Here is a 22,324-nt window from a genome sequence, read left to right on the forward strand (position 1 = left end):
GAATTTATCCTGGAGATGAGTACAGTATCTGTTGCCTGGCTGTGTAATTGAATGGGGCAAGGTCTAACTGAAAAAAAAATAATCTGCATTTAGATAGCCACACGTATATAAAAAGTCAGGAGAATACCATACTTTAGAGACAAGATAACTCTGCATGTGCAGAGAAATGTTAAATATTAATATTGCTTGTGGCTCCATATTATGAAAAACAATTCCTCACCTTGTTTTTAAGGCAATAAAGGACTAAAGTCAACACTTGCCTTTGTTCAAATATTGCAAAGTGTTAATCACCTTGCTTTTAAGAACTCTGTAAAGGCTGCAGCTGTTAAAACTACATTTATAACCTATAGCTTATGAGATATAAATTTATGTGATATAGTACATCAAGCTGATTGCTTGGAAATCTCAGTTCTCTTATTGACTTGTTATGATTTTACCTGTTATGATGGGCCTTGAAAGGAGTCACCACCTTTTGTTGTGTTTATTAATTTTACCTCCTGGGAACAAAGCTGCAAGTCAGCTATTCTTCCTCTTAGCAGGAGAGTGGTCTATATGTTACAGACCTACATTTCTCTGAAAATGTATAGAGTGACCAAACATAAACTGGCATCGTTACATGGATTATGTAAAACAATGTCAGCTGGGGTCATCCCTGAGCTCTAGAAAAGATTAACTCAAGACCTCTATAACTGAGAAAAGATAGAAGTGGATCTTATTTTGAAATATGCAAGGACAAGGTAGTCCTTTGCATTAGGCATTTCAGGAATACAGAAGAATGGAGATTTCTTAATCATGGCTGCTTCCCAGGGACACAGGACTCAGGTAAAGCTCAGCTTTGTCAGTTCCCCCTTTCATCAAGATGAACGCTATCTGCTGCTGAACAACTCAGACGAGATCATAATCGTCCTGAGTGGGACGGAACAGGGTCTAAAGAATAGTCTCTGGAGGACTCTTGTTGGCAATTTTCCTATAAAAAAGGAAAACTCTTTGTTGAGAGGAGATGGCAAAAGTCCATTGTTTTAAGGTTCTGGAGATAAGCCATCTTAAAAGAGGGATGCCTAAAATGAAAAAGAGATATATTGATGTAAAAGACTGTTTTGTAAAAAGAGCCAGGAGTTGAACCCTGCACTGAAAGTAACCAGTTCATTGGATTTCAACAGATCAGTGGAGGAAAATCTTTCAGTTACGTATTCCACTCATTGAGTTCTGTGAAGCTCTTGAGCTAGGATGGTGTTGCTCTTGGTGTTATGCACAGTCTTAGTTACCTCTCATATAAGAGCATGCATGACCAGAACATGTCACCAGACTTCCAAAGTGGCCCAGGCAGTGGCTTGTCCAGGGAGACTTCGGGACTATGCATGGCCTGCTGAGGTGTAGAGGATTATGTCAAGTTTCAGGCTCCAGAGTTTCTTCAGATCCTGGGGAAAAGGGCCAGCTGCCAGGCAACCTAGAGTCCTAGTAGGGATTTTAGTTCACAATGACGCTGAGCCAGGAAGTGAGAAAAATTTGAAAACTTTGATGAATCGCAGCCAGATTTGAAGGGAATGGAAGATTTGAATATTTGGTAATGATTGACAATTTGGGCAAGGTAGCAAGATTCAGTCCAGTTTATGATTAGGTACCAAAACTGATTTATCTATAGGTGGAGACAAAATCAATTAAATCTCTATAGAAAAGACAGAGTTTGCATAGCCATCATTTACCAACAATTTAAAAGAGGTGCAAAATACCCCAGTGTTCATAGCATCACTATTTACAATAGCCAAGACATGGAAGCAACCTAAATGTCCATTGACAGATGAGTGGCTAAAGAAGATGTGGTATATATGTATAATGGAATATTACTCAGCCAGAAAAAAGAATGAAACAATACCATTTGCAGCAACATGGATAGACCTAGAGATTACCATACTAAGTGAAGTAAGTCAGCCAGAGAAAGACAAATATGATATGATGTCATTTATATGTGGAATCTAAATAAATGATACAAATGAACTGATTTACAAAACAGAAATAGACTCAAAGACTTAGAAAATAGACATGGTTACCAAAGGGGAAAGGAGGGGTGTAGGGATAAATTAGGAATTTGAGATTAATAGATACACACTACTATATATAAAATAGATAAACAACAAGGTCCTACTGTATAACACAGGAAACTATATTCAATATCTTGTAATAACCTATACTGGAAAAGAATCTGAAAGAATGTATATATAACTGAATCACTTTACTGTATACCTGAAACATTATAAATCAACTATACTTTAATAAAAATAAATTATAAAATATACAAAATAAAAATAAATTATAAAATATACAAAATAAAAGAGGTGCAAAATAGCTCAAAGACAATGAACAAAAGTGTGTGCTATAGAGAATGCATAGTTTTCCATTGAAACACAAAATTTCTCTTTATCACACCTAAGCCAAGACAAGAACTCCCCATCAGATCTCACCCGTAGTAATCAAAAATTTACAAGAAAAAAATAATTTGTGAGAATTCTCCTCTTGAGGTTCCTGAAAGATCCCAAGTTTCTTGGGTGGTGTTTGGGATCCCCAAGAACACTCTCTGGCTCAGTGATTCACTAAAAGGATTCACAGAACTCAGAAAACCCATTATATTCACAGTTGTGGTTTATTACAAAAAAAAGATGTAGACTAAAAACAGCAAAGGGAAGAAGTACATAGGGCAGAGTCCAGGAAACACTAGGTAGAAGCTTCCTGTTGTCCTCTGCCAGTGGAGTCCTATGGACAACAACTTAATCCTCCCAGAAATAGTGGGTGTCAACTCATAGGAGTGTTGCCAACCAAGGAAGCTGATCCAAGCCTGGTGTCTGGGGTCTTTATCGGGGTCAGTCACATAGGCAGGGTTGACCGCCTGTGTAACTGACCTTAGCCTCCAGCTCCTCCAGTGTTGAAGCTGATACCACATGATGGCCCAAGGTCCCCACCAGAAGTCACACTGTTAGCATAGAATATGTGATATGGTTGTGGTCCCCCAGGTAAATAGACACTCTTAGCAGCCAGGATATTCCAAAGCTGAGAGTTTACTGCTCAGGAGCCAGGGCAAGGACCAAATCTTTCTTTAGAATATGCAGTGTATAAACAAACCAGTTGCGGAATTTACCCTTTACTTCTCACTGGGCCAACCAGGAAATGACTTCCTTACACATCTGTGAGGTTGGGAACCTCAAAAGCAGGTACCAGGCTAGTTTTTTCCAGGAGGGCTTTGTAAGAATTGGCTCCATAGAGTCAAACTGTGTTCTTTAAAAGTAGCTGGTCATATCTGATTAAATGAGCATCATTATCAAATATGACATTCCAGGTAAGAACTTAGTTACAGAACAAATGACTTCAATTATGTCCTCATAATGAGAAAAACAGATTCTTATTGAGACTGTATAAATAATTATATTGTCCTGAAAATAAGAATACTTGCAGTATTCTTCAAGGGGAAAAAGATATAATTGACAAAAGTTTCAGTTTACAAGAGCATAGTCTACTAAAGAGTAATGCATTATACATAACTTGAAGAAAAGGGAATGGGATTCTTTATATATCCAGAAAATAGAACATTAAAATCTCAACAATATTCCAAACAAAATCCACAATCATCCTTGATCAGTTCATTTAGTCTTGTATAACTAATTCTCATTCTGCTTGATCTTGGGTCAGCAGTCTCATGAACCTATCAGCTTCTCAGCTAGAATTCTAAAAATCCTGACTCAGCCACTGGTCTCAAATTTATTTAAATGATGCCATCAGAAAACAAACTTATGTTACCAAGGGGGAAAAGGGGGAGAGGGATAAATTGTAAGATTGGGACTGACATATACACCGTACTACATATAAAATAGATAACTAATAAGGACCTACTCTATAGCACAGGAAACTCTACTCAATACTCTGTAATGACCTATATGGGAAACGAATCTAAAACAGTGGATATATGTGTATGTATAACTGAGACACCTTGCCGTACACCTACTATACTCCAATATAACTTTTAAAAAATATATTGATAGGGCTTCCCTGGGGGTGCAGTGCTTAAGAATCTGCCTGCCAATGCAGAGGACACGGGTTCAAGCCCTTGTCCAGGAAGATCACACATGCCATGGAGCAACTAAGCCCATGCGCTACAACTACTGAAGCCCACATGCCTAGAGCCCGTGCTTCACAACAAGAGAAGCCACCACAATAAGAAGTCTGTGCACCACAACAAAGAGTAGCCCCGGCTCGCCACAACTAAAAAAAGACTGTGCACAACAATGAAGACCCAATGCAGCCAAAAATTCATTAATTAATTACTTTAAAAAATAATTCCGGGCTTCCCTGGTGGCGCAGTGGTTGAGAGTCAGCCTTTCGATGCAGGGGACATGGGTTCGTGCCCCAGTCCGGGAAGATCCCACATGCCGCAGAGCGGCTGGGCCAGTGAGCCATGGCCGTTGAGCCTGCGCGCCTGGAGCCTGTGCTCCGCAATGGGAGAGGCCACAACAGTGAGAGGCCCACGTACCACAAAAAAAAAAAAAAAAAAAATTTCCAATTAGCTTTATGTATGACACATTAAAAGAATTTAGTCCAAGAACTTTACCAAAAATATTACTTTCTTACTCATGTTCCCGATAAGTCTCAGTATAACATATTAAAATGAATTAAAATCTTAAAAAAAAAAAAAATAAGAAGAAGCCTATGCCCAAATGTACTGTGTATAGTCCTTTTCCTTGGGCCTCTAAAAGAATCCTTTATTGAAAACAAAGTGCTCTGGCCTATAGCTGATTGCAAGTGCTTTTAGGAAAGTATTAAAGAAAAACAAACAAAAAACTATTTCTAGATGACAAAAGATTTAAAATAGCTGTGGTTAATATATTACTGATAATTTTCAAAAGAGAAAGATCTGATGAGAGTTCATTATAAGACTAATGCAATTGAAAAGAAATTTGGTTGTTTCTATGGCATGTAAAACTAGATAAAAGTCAATCTAAAAAGTTTTAGACAACATATCTGTAAACATAATCATTATCCCATTTTCAAAGAAGAGTAGGTATTGTACCTAATTTTTAAAAATAGATAAACATAATCTTTACAAAGGAAAAAATCTTCAGATATAACATATATTAATCCTGAGACATAATTTACTATGAATATATCAAGCATGTAGTTAGAATATATTGAGAAAATATCAAATAAAGAGACTGTCTAAGTCCGGAGTAGTTCCTAAGATCCATACATTAATAAAACTCCTTAAGCAAGTGATGTAAATCCCCCATTGAAAGCCACTGGCATATGAGATGCTAAATTCAAGTTAAAAAGTAAATCTAGACCAAGCTGGTATTTTAAAATATAACTGACATTATGACGTGAAATATTTTTTTAAATAACTGAAATTATGTTATGAAAATATGATAACCCTATACTGCTGTCTAATATCAGGCAAAGCAGCACCAGTACTCTGATAAATAAAAATATCTCATGGACACAGGATTAACAAATCTCTAGACCTTCCCATACAGTATATAATTTCTGAAATATTTTCTTTTTATAACACTTAACCATACAAATATAACCTAGGGATGGTTAAACATCTCTTCGGATTTGACAATACTTCCCATGCAGCTCATCAATAGTAACATATCCCCCCAGATTAACAATTTCTAACACCATTCTTTTTACAAGGTGAAAGAAGAAATCCTTTGTGATTTTCCAAAGGCCCCTCTTAGAAATATCAAAGACAATTTCAGGTGCAAGAGATATGACTCAAGTTTGGAAAGGAAAAAAATCAAAAGCTGTCAGGAGATTTGAACACTTCAGACAGGAATTGGATCATGGGTACCTGAAAGACAATACTTAGCAACTCATTTCAAAGTAGTAACAAAATATTTTAAAATAAACATAAACATATGATTGTAGAGAATTTTGATGATAGAAGTCTTTGTTTTCTTAAATAATCAAGGAAGTAAAAAAGTCAACATAAACCACAGAAGATTATTCTGGTAAGATATAGAATCTTTGTTATCTAGATAAACTCTGCAGAAGTTAAGAACATTTTACAACCTATTACTAAGAGCAGACCAATAATCCAAGAAAATTTTGTCATTTTGAAAGAAAGAAAATCAAATTCTAGTTTTGCATTAGTATTATTTGATACCAAAACTCCTTTTGAAATTCTCCTTTCTGGGATTATTGAATTATAAGTGGAGGAATGAAACCTTCCTATTCTCCCCAACACATTTGTGGAGGGTGTCAGGCTCTGTTAAGTTTATTGAGGATCTGGCAAATAGTCATTTTGGAGCTTTGTCCAAATCTTTGCTCAGCAGAGGGAGGCCCACAGCTGAGTTGGCTGTTTGCACTGGAAAAAGTGACCTAAATTTCCCTGCATAAAAAAGTGGAAAATTATTTTGTCTCCTGAAAAGATGCTGACAGAATGGATTCAAATGGAGCCAAGAGATAGGTGTGTGACTGAGCAGCATGAGAGAATGACCGAAGGATTTAAGAGCAGGGAAGTGCAATCAGTTTTGTTTGTTTTGATCGGAAAGGGAAAGGAGATGATCAGAACATGTGACACTGTAAGGTAATTACAACTGTCCTTCAAGGATGGCACCCCTCTGTGAATGCCCCCTGTCTTAACCCTTTTGTAATGACTCTTCGACAGTCACAATGTTGCACTTTTCCTGAGCCCTGTGCTCCCAAAAAGCAGCAAAAGTAACATAACTGGTTTGTCATAGGAGTCCTTCTACTCCTCCTTTCTAGGTATGTATCCCACTCTTCTGTGTTCCTCTAACATACTCAACACACTTCAGTAAACTGCATTCCCATACTGTACCTCATACTCTGATCATCTCAAATTTCACCCCAGGGGAGGACGACGGGAAGATGGCGGAGAGGTAAGATGCAGAGATCACCTTCCTCCCCAAAGATACACCAGAAATACATCTACACGTGGAACAACTCCTACAGAACACCTACTGAACTCTGGCAGAAGACCTCAGACCTCCCTAAAGGCAAGAAACCCCCCACGTACCTGGGTAGGGCAAAAGAAAAAAGAATAAACAGAGACAAAAGAATAGGGACGGGACCCGCGCCAGTGGCAGGGAGCTGTGAAGGAGGAAAGGTTTCCAAACACTAGGAAGCCCATTCGTGGGCGGAGACTGTGGGTGGCGGAGGGGGAAAGCTCCGGAGCCGTGAAGTAGAGCACAGCAACAGTGGTGCGAGAGTAAAGCGGAGAGATTCCCGCACAGAGGATCAGAGCCGACCGGCACTCACCAGCCGGAGAGGATTGTCTGCTCCCCCGCCGGGGCGGGTGGGGGCTGGAAACTGAGGCTTGGGCTTCAGTCGGTCGGAGCGCAGGGAGAGGACTAGGGTTGGTGGCGTGAACACAGCCTGCAGGGGGTTAGTGCACCACGGCTAGCCAGAAGGGAGTCCGGGAAAAGTCTGGACCTGCCAAGAGTCAAGAGACTTTTTCTTCCCTCTTTGTTTCCTGGTGCGCGAGGAGAGGGGATTAAGAGCGCTGCTTAAAGGAGCTCCAGAGACAGGCGCGAGCTGCGGCTAAAAGCGCAGATCCCAGAGACGGGCATGAGGTGCTAGGGTGCTGCTGCCGACACCAAGAAGCCTGTGTGCGAGCACAGGTCACTCTCCACACGCCTCTTCCCGGGATCCTGTACAACCCGCCACTGCCAGGGTCCCGGGATCCAGGGACAACTTCCCCGGGAGAACGCACGGTGTGCCTCAGCCTGGTGCAACGTCACGTCGGCCTCTGCCGCCGCAGGCTCGCCCTGCACTCCGTACCCCTCCCTCCCCCCTGCCTAAGTGAGCCAGAGTCCCCGAAGCAGCTGCTTCTTTAACCCCCTCCTTTAACCCCATCCTGTCTGAGCAAAGAACAGACACCCTCCGGCGACCTACACGCAGAGGCGGGGCCAAATCCAAAGCTGAGCCCCGGGAGCTGTGAGAACAAAGAAGAGAAAGGGAAATCTCTCCCAGCAGCCTCAGAAACAGCGGATTAAAGCTCCACAATCAACTTGATGTACCCTGCATCTGTGGAATACATGAATAGACAACAAATCATCCAAAATTGAGGAGGTGGACTTTGAGAGTAAGATTTATGATTTTTCCCCTTTTCCTCTTTTTGTGTGTGTATATGTATGCTTCTGTGTGAGATTTTGTCTGTATAGCTTTGCTTCCACCATTTGTCCTAGGGTACTAGCCGTCCGTGTTTTTTTTTTTTTTAAAGAAAAATTTTTTCTTAATAATTATTTTTCATTTTAATAACTTTATTGTATTTTATCTTACTTTATTTTATTTTACTTTATCTTCTTTCTTTATTTATTTCCTTCCTTCCCTCCTTCCTTCCTTCTTCCCTCCCTCCCTCCTTTCTTTCTTTCTTTCTACTTCTACTAATTCCTTCTTTCTACTTTTTCTCACTTTTATTCTGAGCCGTGTGGATGAAAGGCTCTTGGTGCTGCAGCCAGGAGTCAGTGATGTGCCTCTGAGGTGGAAGAGCCAACTTCAGGACACTGGTCCACAAGAGACCTCCCAGCTCCACATAATATCAAATAGCGAAAATCTCCCAGAGATCTCCATCTCAACACCAGCACCCAGCTTCACTCAACAACCAGCAAGCTACAGTGCTGGACACCCTATGCCAAACAACTAGCAAGACAGGAACACAAATCCACCCATTAGAAGAGAGGCTGCCTAAAATCATAATACGTCCACAGACACCACAACACACACCACCAGACGTGGACCTGCCCACCAGAAAGACAAGATCCACCCTCATCCACCAGAACACAGGCACTAGTCCCCTCCACCAGGAAGCCTACACAACCCACTGAACCAACTTTAGCCACTGGGGACAGACACCAAAAACAATGGGAACTATGAACCTGCAGCCTGCAAAAGGGAGACCCCAAACACAGTAAGATGAGCAAAATGAAAAGACAGAAAAACACACAGCAAATGAAGAAGCAAGATAAAAACCCACCAGACCTAACAAATGAAGAGGAAATAGGCAGTCTACCTGAAAAAGAATTCAGAGTAATGAGAGTAAAGATGATCCAACATCTTGGAAATAGAATAGACAAAATGCAAGAAACATTTAACAAGGACCTAGAAGAACTAAAGATGAAACAAGCAATGATGAACAACACAATAAATGAAATTAAAAATACTCTAGAAGGGATCAATAGCAGAATAACTGAGGCAGAAGAACGGATAAGTGACCTGAAGGATAAAATAGTGGAAATAACTACTGCAAAGCAGAATAAAGAAAAAAGAATGAAAAGAACTGAGGACAGTCTCAGAGACCTCTGGGACAACATTAAACACACCAACATTCGAATTATAGGGGTTCCAGAAGAAGAAGAGAAAAAGAAAGGGACTGAGAAAATATTTGAAGAGATTATAGTTGAAAACTTCCCTAATATGGGAAAGGAAATAGCTAATCAAGTCCAGGAAGCACAGAGAGTCCCATACAGGATAAATCCAAGGAGAAACATGCCAAGACACATATTAATCAAACTATCAAAAATTAAATACAAAGAAAACATATTAAAAGCAGCAAGGGAAAAACAACAAATAACACACAAGGGAATCCCCATAAGGTTAACAGCTGATCTTTCAGCAGAAACTCTGCAAGCCAGAAGGGACTGACAGGACATATTTAAAGTGATGAAGGAGAAAAACCTGCAACCAAGATTACTCTACCCAGCAAGGATCTCATTCAGATTTGATGGAGAAATTAAAACCTTTACAGACAAGCAAAAGCTGAGAGAGTTCAGCACCACCAAACCAACTTTACAACAAATGCTAAAGGAACTTCTCTAGAAACACAAGCGAAGGAAAACACCTAAAATAACAAACCCAAAACAATTAAGAAAATGGGAATAGGAACATACATATAGATAATTACCTTAAAAATAAATGGATTAAATGCTCCCACCAAAAGATACAGATTTGTTGAACGGATACAAAAGCAAAACCCATATATATGCTGTCTAAAAGAGACCCACGTCAGACCTAGAGACACACACAAACTGAAAGTAAGGGGATGGAAAAAGATATTCCATGCAAATGGAAACCCAAAAAAAAGCTGGAGTAGCAATTCTCATGTCAGACAAAACAGACTTTAAAATAAAGACTATTAGAAGAGACAAAGAAGGACACTACATAATGATCAACGGATCAATCCAAGAAGAAGATATAACAATTGTAAATATTTATGCACCCAACATAGGAGCAACTCAATACATAAGGCAAATACTAACAACCATAAGGGGAAATCAACAGTAACACATTCATAGTAGGGGACTTTAACACCCCACTTTCACCAATGGACAGATCATCCAACATGGAAATAAATAAGGAAACACAAGCTTTAAATGATACATTAAAAAAGATGGACTTAATCAATATTTATAGGACATTCCATGCAAAAACAACAGAATACACTTTTCTCTCAAGTGCTCATGGAACATTCTCCAGGATAGATCATATCTTAGGTCACAAATCAAGCCTTGTTAAATTTAAGAAAATTGAAATTGTATCAAGTATCTTTTCTGACCACAACGCTATGAGACTAGATGTCAATTACAGGAAAAGATCTGTAAAAAATACAAACACATGGAAGGTAAACAATACACTACATAATACCGCAGTGATCACTGAAGAAATCAAAGAGGAAATCAAAAAATACCTAGAAACAAATGACAATGGAGACATGACGACCCAAAACCTATAGGATGTATCAAAAGCAGTTCTAAGAGGGAAGTTTATAGCAATACAATCCTACCTTAAGAAACAGGAAATATCTTGAATAAACAACCTAACCTTGCACCTAAAGCAATTAGCGAAAGAAGAACAAAAAACCCCTAAAGTTAGCAGAAGGAAAGAAATCATAAAAATCAGATCAGAAATAAATGAAAAAGAAATGAAGGAAATGATAGCAAAGATCAATAAAACTAAAAGCTGGTTCTTTGCGAAGAAAAACAAATTTGATAAATCATTAGCCAGACTCATCAAGAAAAAATGGGAGAAGACTCCAATCAATAGAATTAGAAATGAAAAAGGAGAAGTAACAACTGATACTGCAGAAATACAAAAGATCATGAGAGATTACTACAAGCAACTCTATGCCAATAAAATGGACAACCTGGAAGAAATGGACAAATTCTTAGAAATGCACAACCTGCCAAGACTGAATCAGGAAGAAATAGAAAATATGAACAGACCAATCACAAGCACTGAAATTGAAACTGTGATTAAAAATCTTCCAACAGGGGGTTTCCCTGGTGGTGCAGTGGTTGAGAGTCCGCCTGCCGATGCAGGGGACACGGGTTCGTGACCCGGTCCGGGAAGATCCCACATGCCGCGGAGCGGCTGTGCCCGTGAGCCATGGCCGCTGAGCCTGCGCGTCCAGAACCTGTTGCTCCGCAACGGGAGAGGCCACAACAGTGAGAGGCCCGCGTACCGCAAAAAAAAAAAAAAAAAAAAATCTTCCAACAAACAAAAGCCCAGACCAGATGGCTTCACAGGCGAATTCTATCAAACATTTGGAGAAGAGCTAACACTTATCCTTCTCAAACTCTTCCAAAATATAACAGAGGGAGGAACACTCCCAATTCATTCTACAAGGCCACCATCACCCTGATACCAAAACCAGACAAAGAAGTCACAAAGAAAGAAAATTACAGGCCAATATCACTGATGAAAATAGATGCAAAAATTCTCAACAAAATACTAGCAAACAGAATCCAACAGCACATTAAAAGGATCATACACCATGACCAAGTGGGGTTTATTCCAGGAATGCAAGGATTCTTCAATATACGCAAATCAATCAACGTGATACACCATATTAACAAACTGAAGGAGAAAAACCATATGATCATCTCAATAGATGCAGAGAAAGCTTTCAACAAAATTCAACACCCATTTATGATAAAAATCCTGCAGAAAGTAGGCATAGACGGAACTTTCCTCAACATAATAAAGGCCATATATGACAAACCGACAGCCAACATCATCTCAATGGTGAAAAACTGAAAGCATTTCCACTAAGATCAGGAACAAGACAAGGTTGCCCACTCTCACCACTCTTATTCAACATAGTTTTGGAAGTTTTAGCCACAGCAATCAGAGAAGAAAAGGAAATAAAAGGAATCCAAATTGGAAAAGAAGAAGTAAAGCTGTCACTGTTTGCAGATGACATGATACTATAAATAGAGAATCCTAAAGATGCTACCAGAAAACTACTAGAGCTAATCAATGAATTTGGTAAAGTAGCAGGATACAAAATTAATACACAGAAATCTCTGGCATTCCTATACACTAATGATGAAAAAACTGAAAGTGAAATCAAGATAACACTCCCATTTACCATTGCAACAAGAAGAATAAAATATCTAGGAATAAACCTACCTAAGGAGACAAAAGACTTGTATGCAGAAAATTATAAGACACTGATGAAAGACATTAAAGATGATACAACTAGATGGAGAGATATACCATGTTCTTGGATTGGAAGAATCAACATTGTGAAAATGACACTACTACCCAAAGCAATCTACAGATTCAATGCAATCCCTATCAAACTACCACTGGCATTTTTCACAGAACCATAACAAAAAATTGCACAATTTGTATGGAAACACAAAAGACCCCTGAAAAGCCAAAGCAGTCTTGAGAACGAAAAACAGAGCTGGAGGAATCAGGCTCCCTGACCTCAGACTATACTACAAAGCTACAGTAATCAAGACAGTATGGTACTGGCACAAAAACAGAAAGATAGATCAATGGAACAGGATAGAAAGCCCAGACATAAACCCACGCAGATATAGTCACCTTATCTTTGATAAAGGAGGCAGGAATGTACAGTGGAGAAAGGACAGCCCTTCAATAAGTGATGCTGGGAAAACTGGACAGGTACATGTAAAAGTATGAGGTTAGATCACTCCCTAACACCATACACAAAAATAAGCTCAAAATGGATTAAAGACCTAAATGTAGGGCCAGAAACTATCAAACTCTTAGAGGAAAACATAGGCAGAACACTCTATGACATAAATCACAGCAAGATCCTTTTTGACCCACCTCCTAGAGAAATGGAAATAAAAACAAAAATAAACAAATGGGACCGAATGAAACTTCAAAGCTTTTGCACAGCAAAGGAAACCATAAACAAGACCAAAAGACAGCCCTCAGAATGGGAGAAAATATGTGCAAACAAAGCAGCTGACAAAGGATTAGTCTCCAAAATTTATAAGCAGCTCATGCAGCTCAATAACAAAAAAACAAAAAGCCCAATCCAAATTGGGCAGAAGACCTAAATCAACATTTCTCCAAAGAAGATATACAGACTGCCAACAAACACATGAAAGAATGCTCAACATCATTAATCATTAGAGAAATGCAAATCAAAACTACAATGAGATATCATCTCACACCGGTCAGAATGGCCATCATCAAAAAATCTAATAACAATAAATGCTGGAGAGGGTGTGGAGAAAAAGAACCCTCTTGCACTGCTGGTGGCAATGTGAATTGGTAAAGCCACTATGGAGAACAGTATGGAGGTTCCTTAAAAAACTACAAATAGAACTACCATATGACCCAGCAATCCCACTACTGGGCATATACCCTGATAAAACCATAATTCAAAAAGAGTCATGTACCAAAACATTCATCGCAGCTCTATTTACAATAGCCCGGAGATGGAAACATCTTAAGTTTCCTCATCGGATGAATGGATAAAGAAGATGTGGCACATATATACAATGGAATATTACTCAGCCATAAAATAAACGTAATTGAGTTATTTGTAATGAGGTGGATGGACCTAGAGTCTGTCATACAGAGTGAAGTAAGTAGAAAGAGAAAGCCAAATACCATATGCTAACACATATATATGGAATTTAAGAAAAAAAAAATGTCATGAAGAACCTAGGGGTAAGACAGGAATAAAGACACAGACCTACTAGAGAATGGACTTGAGGATATGGGGAGGGGGAAGGATAAGCTGTGACAAAGTGAGAGAGTGGCATGGACCTATATACACTACCAAAAGTAAAATAGATAGCTAGTGGGAAGCAGCCGCATACCACAGGAAGATCAGCTCGTTGCTTTGTGACCACCTAGAGGGGTGGGATAGGGAGGGTGGGAGACGCAAGAGGGAAGAGATATGGGAACATACGTATATGTATAACTGATTCACGTTGTTATAAAGCAGAAACTAACACACCATTGTAAAGCAATTATACCCCAATAAAGATGTAAAAAAAAAAAAAAATTCACCCCAACAAATGTACTGAAGCATGTTTTCTTCATCCTCAAATCTTAGAGAACCAGTAACTGTGGAGCATTCTCATAAATTAATTCTGTCAAGCATTGTCCAAAGACATTCTCGGCATCAGCCAGATATGAAACAAAACAACTACAGAAGTTCTTCCCAATTAATATTGACCATGAGGGAAGCAACAAAAGCATCACTACATCTTCCCCTGCTCCTGCCTCCATCCATGAACTAGGTGTTCCCTGCTTGCTGCTTATGCAATTCACCCACTCTCTCTCTCTCTCTCTCTCTCTCTGTCAAGCATTACTCTCCTCTTAGTTTACCCAATCCTATGGCAAACAGAAATGCAGAAATGTAGGACACCCTCATTGACAGGGAAGACCTGCCAGTGGTCTGTATCAAAGGATTGGAAATGGAAGCTCAGTTTGGCCTTGAGCCCATGCAGTGTTCTGCAATTCTGCTTTACCTGTAGTGCTGATCTTCTCCTATAGTTTGAGAGCTGAGTTGAGGAGTGTGATTATTTCACATCCTTAAACCCCAACATTGACCACTTCTAAACTCATTTTTTGCACAAGTCCTTACACATTTGTTTTAACCAGCTCCTCCTGTGATGCCACCATAACCTGAAGAGAGGCTCATTTTCCTCCCCCCTTGGCTTGCCATTTCAGTAGCTAAATTAATAACTGATGTATTCATAACTGATTTGAAGTAAGGTGATAGTGCTTAGAACGTCATTCAAACAGAGGTGTCTTCAAGATAAAAAAAATGACATTGCAAAAGAAACTGTGTCCCTCTAAATGTTCACTTAATGTTATATAACACATAATGTTATATACACATACACATATATACATGTAATATTTATTGTAACCAATATTAATGACCTATTGAGCATTAATATCCCAGGCAGCGTATTAAATATTCTTTGTGTAAAACTAATTTAGTACTTCCTGTCTGAAAAGCATATATTATTTTAAAAAACTGGTGGACAGAGAAATTAAATAACTTCCCAAGGCCACATAGTGGCACAGCCATGCCTCGGATCTGTGTCTTTTCAACTCTGAAGACTTATTTCACCTTTCAACTAAGAATTGTTAATTTAGATGGAATTATTTCCATATATATCTTTCTCAAGAGTGTGAATTTTTTTCCAGGACTCAAACTTGCACTCTTACTTTGGAAATATTTGGGAGTTGGAAAATGAAAGGAAAAAAGTCAAGTAAAAGAGAAGAAAGAGCTGGAGGGCTTTGTCAATGAAGGTTTGGAAGCATCAAAGTACCCACACTCTATTTGGAGTGAGTGATCCAAGCCCTGTGCAAAAAAGAGATGAAAGGTTGCATAGTTTAGCCTGAAATGATCATGAACAGAATTAAGAATGTGTCTTCCTTAGAGAACTTAGAAAATCCCCAACCAGCTATGCTAAATAGAGTTTCCAGCCTTTTTTTTTTCTATCTCCAACATCTAAATAATTGGTCTCTGAGCTCATGAAAGGACGCAGAAAGTTGAAATTAAAACTGAGTCATTCAGAAACAGAACAATTACAAGACACATCACACACGTTACAGTGCCATTTAATACACATATTTTTTGCAACACAGAAATTCACATATAAAGATCTCATTAAAATCATGGAAGAAGGAATTCCTATCAATTTCTAAGAACAAAAATAAGGTATAGAAAATTGAACAGTTCCAGTTCTTACTAATTTAGTATGTTTAAATTGCCTGTAATCCTGATTTCATTTATTGCATTAGATTTATTTTAATAAACGTAGCAAACATAAGAGCTTTCATTTGTTCTCCTGTGACCTTGGTCTCCCTATCCTCCCTTCCCTTCTGGCAATGTAAATTACCCAATCTTGAATTTTTCTGTTTAGGGTTTTGTTTTGGAACCTCAGCTTTGTGGTTGCAGAGGGCTTTCATCTATTTGAAGGCAATATCCTAGTTACAAAATGGGCCTAAGAACAATTTATTTTTCTTTTTATGAAGTTGAAACTATATAAAGAACACACACTCACCAGATACATTTCTAAAAAGCAAGTTTTAATGTCACCTCCCCTAAACCCTTAAGCACTTAACCCCTTAAATGCTTTTCACAGGGGAGCAAAATGTAAAGTCTCAATCCCAGAAAGTCCTGGGCAGAGATGGCACACACGGATGCCAGAGGGGAAGTCTAAACATCCTACGAGCAGCCTCCAGAGAGAAACAGTGACTCCTCCAGCGCATCCCACAACAACAGGAGGAATGAGGAATGGTGTTTCAACACCAGGTTGTCGAAACAAAGGTAGAGCTTTAAAGAGACCAGGGATCCATGGGCCATGCATCTGTAATCTACAAATCCCTCAAGTACTCCACCAAAACCAACAAAAGTCTTACCATTGAAACAGAGCAAATTTACAACTGCATGCTTACAACATAGAACCTACCAACTTCAACTATCATTAAGAGATTATGAAATCAAAAGAAGGAATTTTCATTACAAGTAGCATTTGCCCAGAGGATAGACATTATAAAAAAAGGTATTGCCATGGACCCTATAATGCAAGGAACATCATAGATGAGAGATGATGAACAGCCTGGCAGCCCAGTGCCCTTCCTTCAACCAGCGATTCTCTAGTTAAAATATTAAATCCATTTTTAGGTGCTTACAGATGAATAACAAGCACTTTCATAACTTTACATAAAAGGTGTTTGGACTACTTACTAATAACCTCTTAATTATTAGAACCTTATAAAGTGAATTAACCATTTGCTAGAGGATTTAGCATTCAATTTACTAAAAGATAGTAGGTTGTTTTAATTATATTGTTCCATAAAATAGTGCTAAAGTTAATAAGTACTTTACATAAGTTGCTATCAACAGGCTTCCTGCACTTTCTCTATTTTGTTTCTCTCTAGTCATTTGTTTTCATGAAGTTATCATCCACTGGAAAGTAACAGTTGTAAGGTTAGGGGACCAAAGGTCCCTTTGACCTTCCCAAAAGGTCCATGGCTTTAAAAGTTTGAGAATCATTACCCATGAAGACAGCCAGCCATGAATTTCTGTAGATAGAGGGAAATTGCCCAATTATAAACAAAGCATAATTTTTCCATTAAAACTCTTTAAACTGGGATAAAATGTGTTGCCTGAGAAATTCTTGTCACCACCTAAGGGATTTCTCATCACTGTCTCAACTCAAACCCAAACTCTAACTTTGCCTCTCTGGTTAGAAAATGGTCAGAATGCCTAAGCATGCTTTATCCACCCCCTCTCTGGAAATGATTCTATCCAGTTCCATGGTTTTCTATAGACCAAATATTCCTAAATACAGATCTCCAGGTGCAGGAAATATGGAAAGCAGTATGGAGCGTCCTCAAAAAACTAAAAATAAAGTTGAAGCATGATCCAGCAATCCCACTCCTAGGCATATATCCAGACAAAACTATAATTCAAAAAGATACATGCACGCCTATGTTCATAGCAGCACTATTTGCAATAGCCAAGATGTGAAAACAACCTTAATGTCCATCAACAGACGAATGGATAAAGATGTGAGATATATATATATATGATGGAACATTACTCAGCCATAAAAAAGAATGAAATAATGCCATTTCAGCAACATGGATGGACCTACAGATTATCATACTAAGTGAAGTAAGTCAGACAAAGACAAATACCATGTGATATAACTTACATGCAGAATCTAAAATGCGACACAAATGAACATATCTATGAAACAGAAACAGACTCACAGACATAGAGAACAAACTTGTGGTTGCCAAGGGGGAGGAGGGGGTGGGGGAGGGAAGGACTGGGAGTTTGGGATTAGCAGATGCAAACTGTTACACATAGGATAGATAAAGAACAAGGTCCTCCTGTATAGCACAGGGAACTATATTCAATATCCTGTGATAAACCCTAATGGAAAAGAATATGAAAAAGAATATACTTATGTATAACTGAGTCACTTTGCTGTACAGCAGATATTAAACACAACATTGTAAATCAAGTATACATCAATAAAATTTTTAAAAATACAGATCTCTAGTCCTGGCCTTGCCACTGAATTAGACTCATATTCCACAGATTCCTTGATATTTCCCTCTAAATGCTTAATATATTTCTCAAATGTAACATATGCTCAAAAGAAAAATATTTGCATACCCACACACACACAGACCCCACATCCAATCCTTCCCTAGTCTTTTTCATTTCAGTAAGTGGCTCCACCCAAATCCTAATGCAAAAAGCCTAGGAAGATTCCTGGATTTCGGTCTCATCCCAGCCATCCCACAGTTTGTGGTCTTCCCATGGGTTCTTGCAGTTCTAACTCCAAAAAATAACCTAGATCTACTTGTTCTGTCCCTTCTCATTGATGCCATCCTGATCCAAGTCACCTTCTAGTCTTACTGGGACTCCTATAAGGGCCTCCTGACTTTCCAATGTCCACTTTTGAGCACCCCCTCTCTCGTACCCTTCACACAAGCACGTGCATGCATATATACACACACACATGAAATCTATTCCCTGTACTACAACCAGGGACATCTTTTCAAAATGCAAATAAGATCATATCACTCCTCTACTTAATATACTCCGACTTACATCGCCCTCATAAAAACAAACTCCTTACTTACAAAATTAGACATAGCATTAATGAGGTTTAGATGAGATTTTGGTCTTGAGTTGATGCTCTAATGGATTTAGACTTTTGGGAACTTGGAATGGCATAAATATACTTTGCAACTGGGACAAACATGAATCTTTGGGGGCCAGAGGGCAGACTGTGTTAGAGAGAATAATGGCCATCCAAACATTCTCCAGAACCTGTGAATATGTTACCTTATATGGCAAAAGGGACTTTGCTGATGGGACCAAATTAAGGATCTTGAGATGGCAGGATTATCCTGGATTATCTGGGTGACTACAATGCAATCACAAGTGTCTTTATAAGGGAAAAGAGGAAGGAAGACGGAATCAGAGAAGGCAATGGGACAATGGAAGCAGAGATCAGAGGTGGGGGCAGTGGGGGGAGAGATTTGAAAATATTACTACACTGCTGCATTTGAAGACAGAGGGAGGAGCCACTAACCAAGGAATGCAGTGACTTCTAGAAGCTGGAAAAGGCAAGAAAATGGATTCTCCTCTAGATTCTACAGAAGGAATACAACACCTGCCAACACCTTGGTTTTTGCTCAAGGTAACTAATTTTACACTTCTGAACTTCAAGCTGGAAGATAATTACATTTGTTTTTAAGAGACCCAGTTTATAACAATTTGTTACAGCTGCAATAGGAAATTGCAGGTCCTCATAAAGAAGGCTATTTGGTGTGTGTGTTTGTGTGTATATGTAAACAAAATTTACTTTCACACTATATTCTTACATATTTGGGTTTTAGGTGATTTCCTTATTTGATGTATATCTGTTTTTGTTAAATATTTTGTTGGAAAACTATCTAATAGCCAAAAAGAATAATCAAGGCTTCTCAAGAGTTACAAAGACAAAACTAGAATGAGCTCACCCATAATGCAAAAACTTTTTGAATTATCTCATTTTAGTTTAAGAATTTATAAATATAGTTTTTACCCTATAATAAATTCATGTTTGTTTCATTTTAAGAAAAGATTTTAAATTATTTACCATCAGGAAAAATAAGTCCATCTTTCTTATTTATTTATTTATTTATTTTACAGTAGGTCCTTGTTGGTTACCTATTTTACCATCTTTCTTATTAATGTATACACAGTCATATGTATCAATTTTAGAAAATGGGATAAATTAATACAAGAGGCACCACATATTAATTTAGCATTCAATTTCTTTTCTCCTGCTTGACATCATTACATTTTAAAAACTCCTATTTAAAAATATGAGAATAAAAATAATACTTTTTTTAACTGCTAAATGCCAAGTCAATCACAAAGGAGGAAAGTCCAGAATTTGAGGCTGTATACAGCGGTGTACTTGTAAATATTTATCAACCACCTTCTAAAAGGAAAGAGAAAAATGTCCTAAGATCTTGCTTTTGCCGATTTCTGTGGGACAAGTATTCCCACCATGGATGATTTCAAGCTACCAATGGGATGTCAACCAGCTTGCGAAAGTTTCTGAAAACTTTACAATTGATTCTTGTGAGCCAGAGACAGTACCTCTAGCACACCAACGGTTGTACGCCACACAATTTTTCAGCTATCAGTAGTAAAAATGTTGATATCTATATCTTCTAAGAAGTCAGGTCACTCAGGTCCACGGATGTCCTTTTACCTCCGAAAAACACTCATGCAATGATATTTTTACTGAAGTTGAATAATTATGTCCTTTACTTCACTAATGTTTCATTTTTAACATGCATAAAATGAACCACCTATCTTTTGGGAATACCTACTTTGTGTTAGGCATTTAATTTTATGTTCATTAACTCTATTAATTCTCTCTACAGCTCTAGGATCTCAACTAACTCACAGTTCCCATAATTAACTGTCTGCGTCTAACTCTCAAATCTCTTTTATTATTGCAGCAAAACAGCCTTTCTTCACAATTGTTGGTTGAGTGGATTCAGCCACACTAAATTAAATAAGTAGTAGATTCACTCACTTTAGCCATCCAACCTTTACACTTGTCTTAACGTCTTTTTATACTGGAGGAAAAACATGAACCTTGAATTTTGACAAGTCCCTTCCACAGTATGATACAGAAAGCCTTCTACATTACCTCTTTCATTATAAAATTATCCACAAAGTTTAGCATTCAAATAACTATTTTCCTAAAATACATAATTTTGTCCCTCCCACCTCCTTTCCCCCAACCCTGGTTCACAAGGAAAACGTCAGGAGGCAGACTGTCTGAGGTAGGGTGTAAATGAAGAGGTGGCCTTCAGTGTATTGAAGGTTCCTAAAACATCTCTTCCTTTTATAGATGGGGCCCATCTGTGCAAACGTCTGGGCAGTTTTTATTAAAAATCCCTTACTGAACATTTAAAGTTCACTTATTGACCTTTATAAAATAACCTCTCTTCATAGACATTGTTATAAGTATAGCAAACACAGCCAAATTTTAAAAGTCGAACTATTATTATCCATGCTTTTATCCAACCAAGTGAACCTCAGTCTCTGAATCAGTGATGAAAGCATGACTTTTGAACATATTAGAGTAGGAAATGCTTCATAAGGGACTATTTTTGTTAGCTTGGCTGCCTGGTTTTGATCCAAAATAGATTCAGCCATTTCCATCATATAGTGATTCCAATCACAGGCGTGTCACCTTTCAAGGTGAAGCTGAAACTGACTAGAAGAATTTTTAAAACACCTTTCTTTTACTATTTGGACTTTTTATTATAGTCTTTCTGGCAGGATATTTCTCCTTTGAGAATGTTTTTCTTCTAAGTTTTCATGGTTTGTAAATGTTACTGCAAGAGTAATAAACTCATACATTTGCCACTAAAGAGGAGACTTATTTTCTTTTTTATAAATACCAAGGCTTATGCTTTCTGTGATAATCCCATATTTAAAATTTAATTTTAAATTTTAAAATTTAAATATATTCTACTTTTTTATCTGACACTTTATTCAGTAGTTACAATTGGCCTGATACTAACATATTAATTATTCCCAAGCTTAATTATGAGGAGTTTTAGAAACAATGTCAGGTTTATTTCACACTTGCAGATTTTTGGCTGCTATGAATTTTCTCCCATTATCTGTTTTATTTTTAATGGCTTAAATCTGTACTTCAAAGTATTTATTTTTCCCCACCAAATGTTGTCACCAGTTGAAGAATTGATTTTAAACAATTGTAATTTAAGAAGGTAAATGAAGAATGACTTTAAAACCACAGTACACACACTCACAGATACAAATTTGGGAGATAATCATGTCAATCAGGAACCAGCTTAATAAAAATTAGGACCTATGGGGCTTCCCTGGTGGCTCAGTGGTTGAGAGTCCGCCTGCCGATGCAGGGGACAAGGGTTCGTGCCCCAGTCCGGGAGGATCCCACATGCCGCAGAGCGGCTGGGTCCGTGGGCCATGGCCGCTAAGCCTGCGCGTCCGAAGCCTGTG

This window comes from Monodon monoceros, unplaced genomic scaffold, assembly GCF_005190385.1.
Source record: "Monodon monoceros isolate NGI ecotype Baffin Bay Population unplaced genomic scaffold, NGI_Narwhal_1 Super_Scaffold_11, whole genome shotgun sequence".
NCBI lineage: Eukaryota > Metazoa > Chordata > Mammalia > Artiodactyla > Monodontidae > Monodon > Monodon monoceros.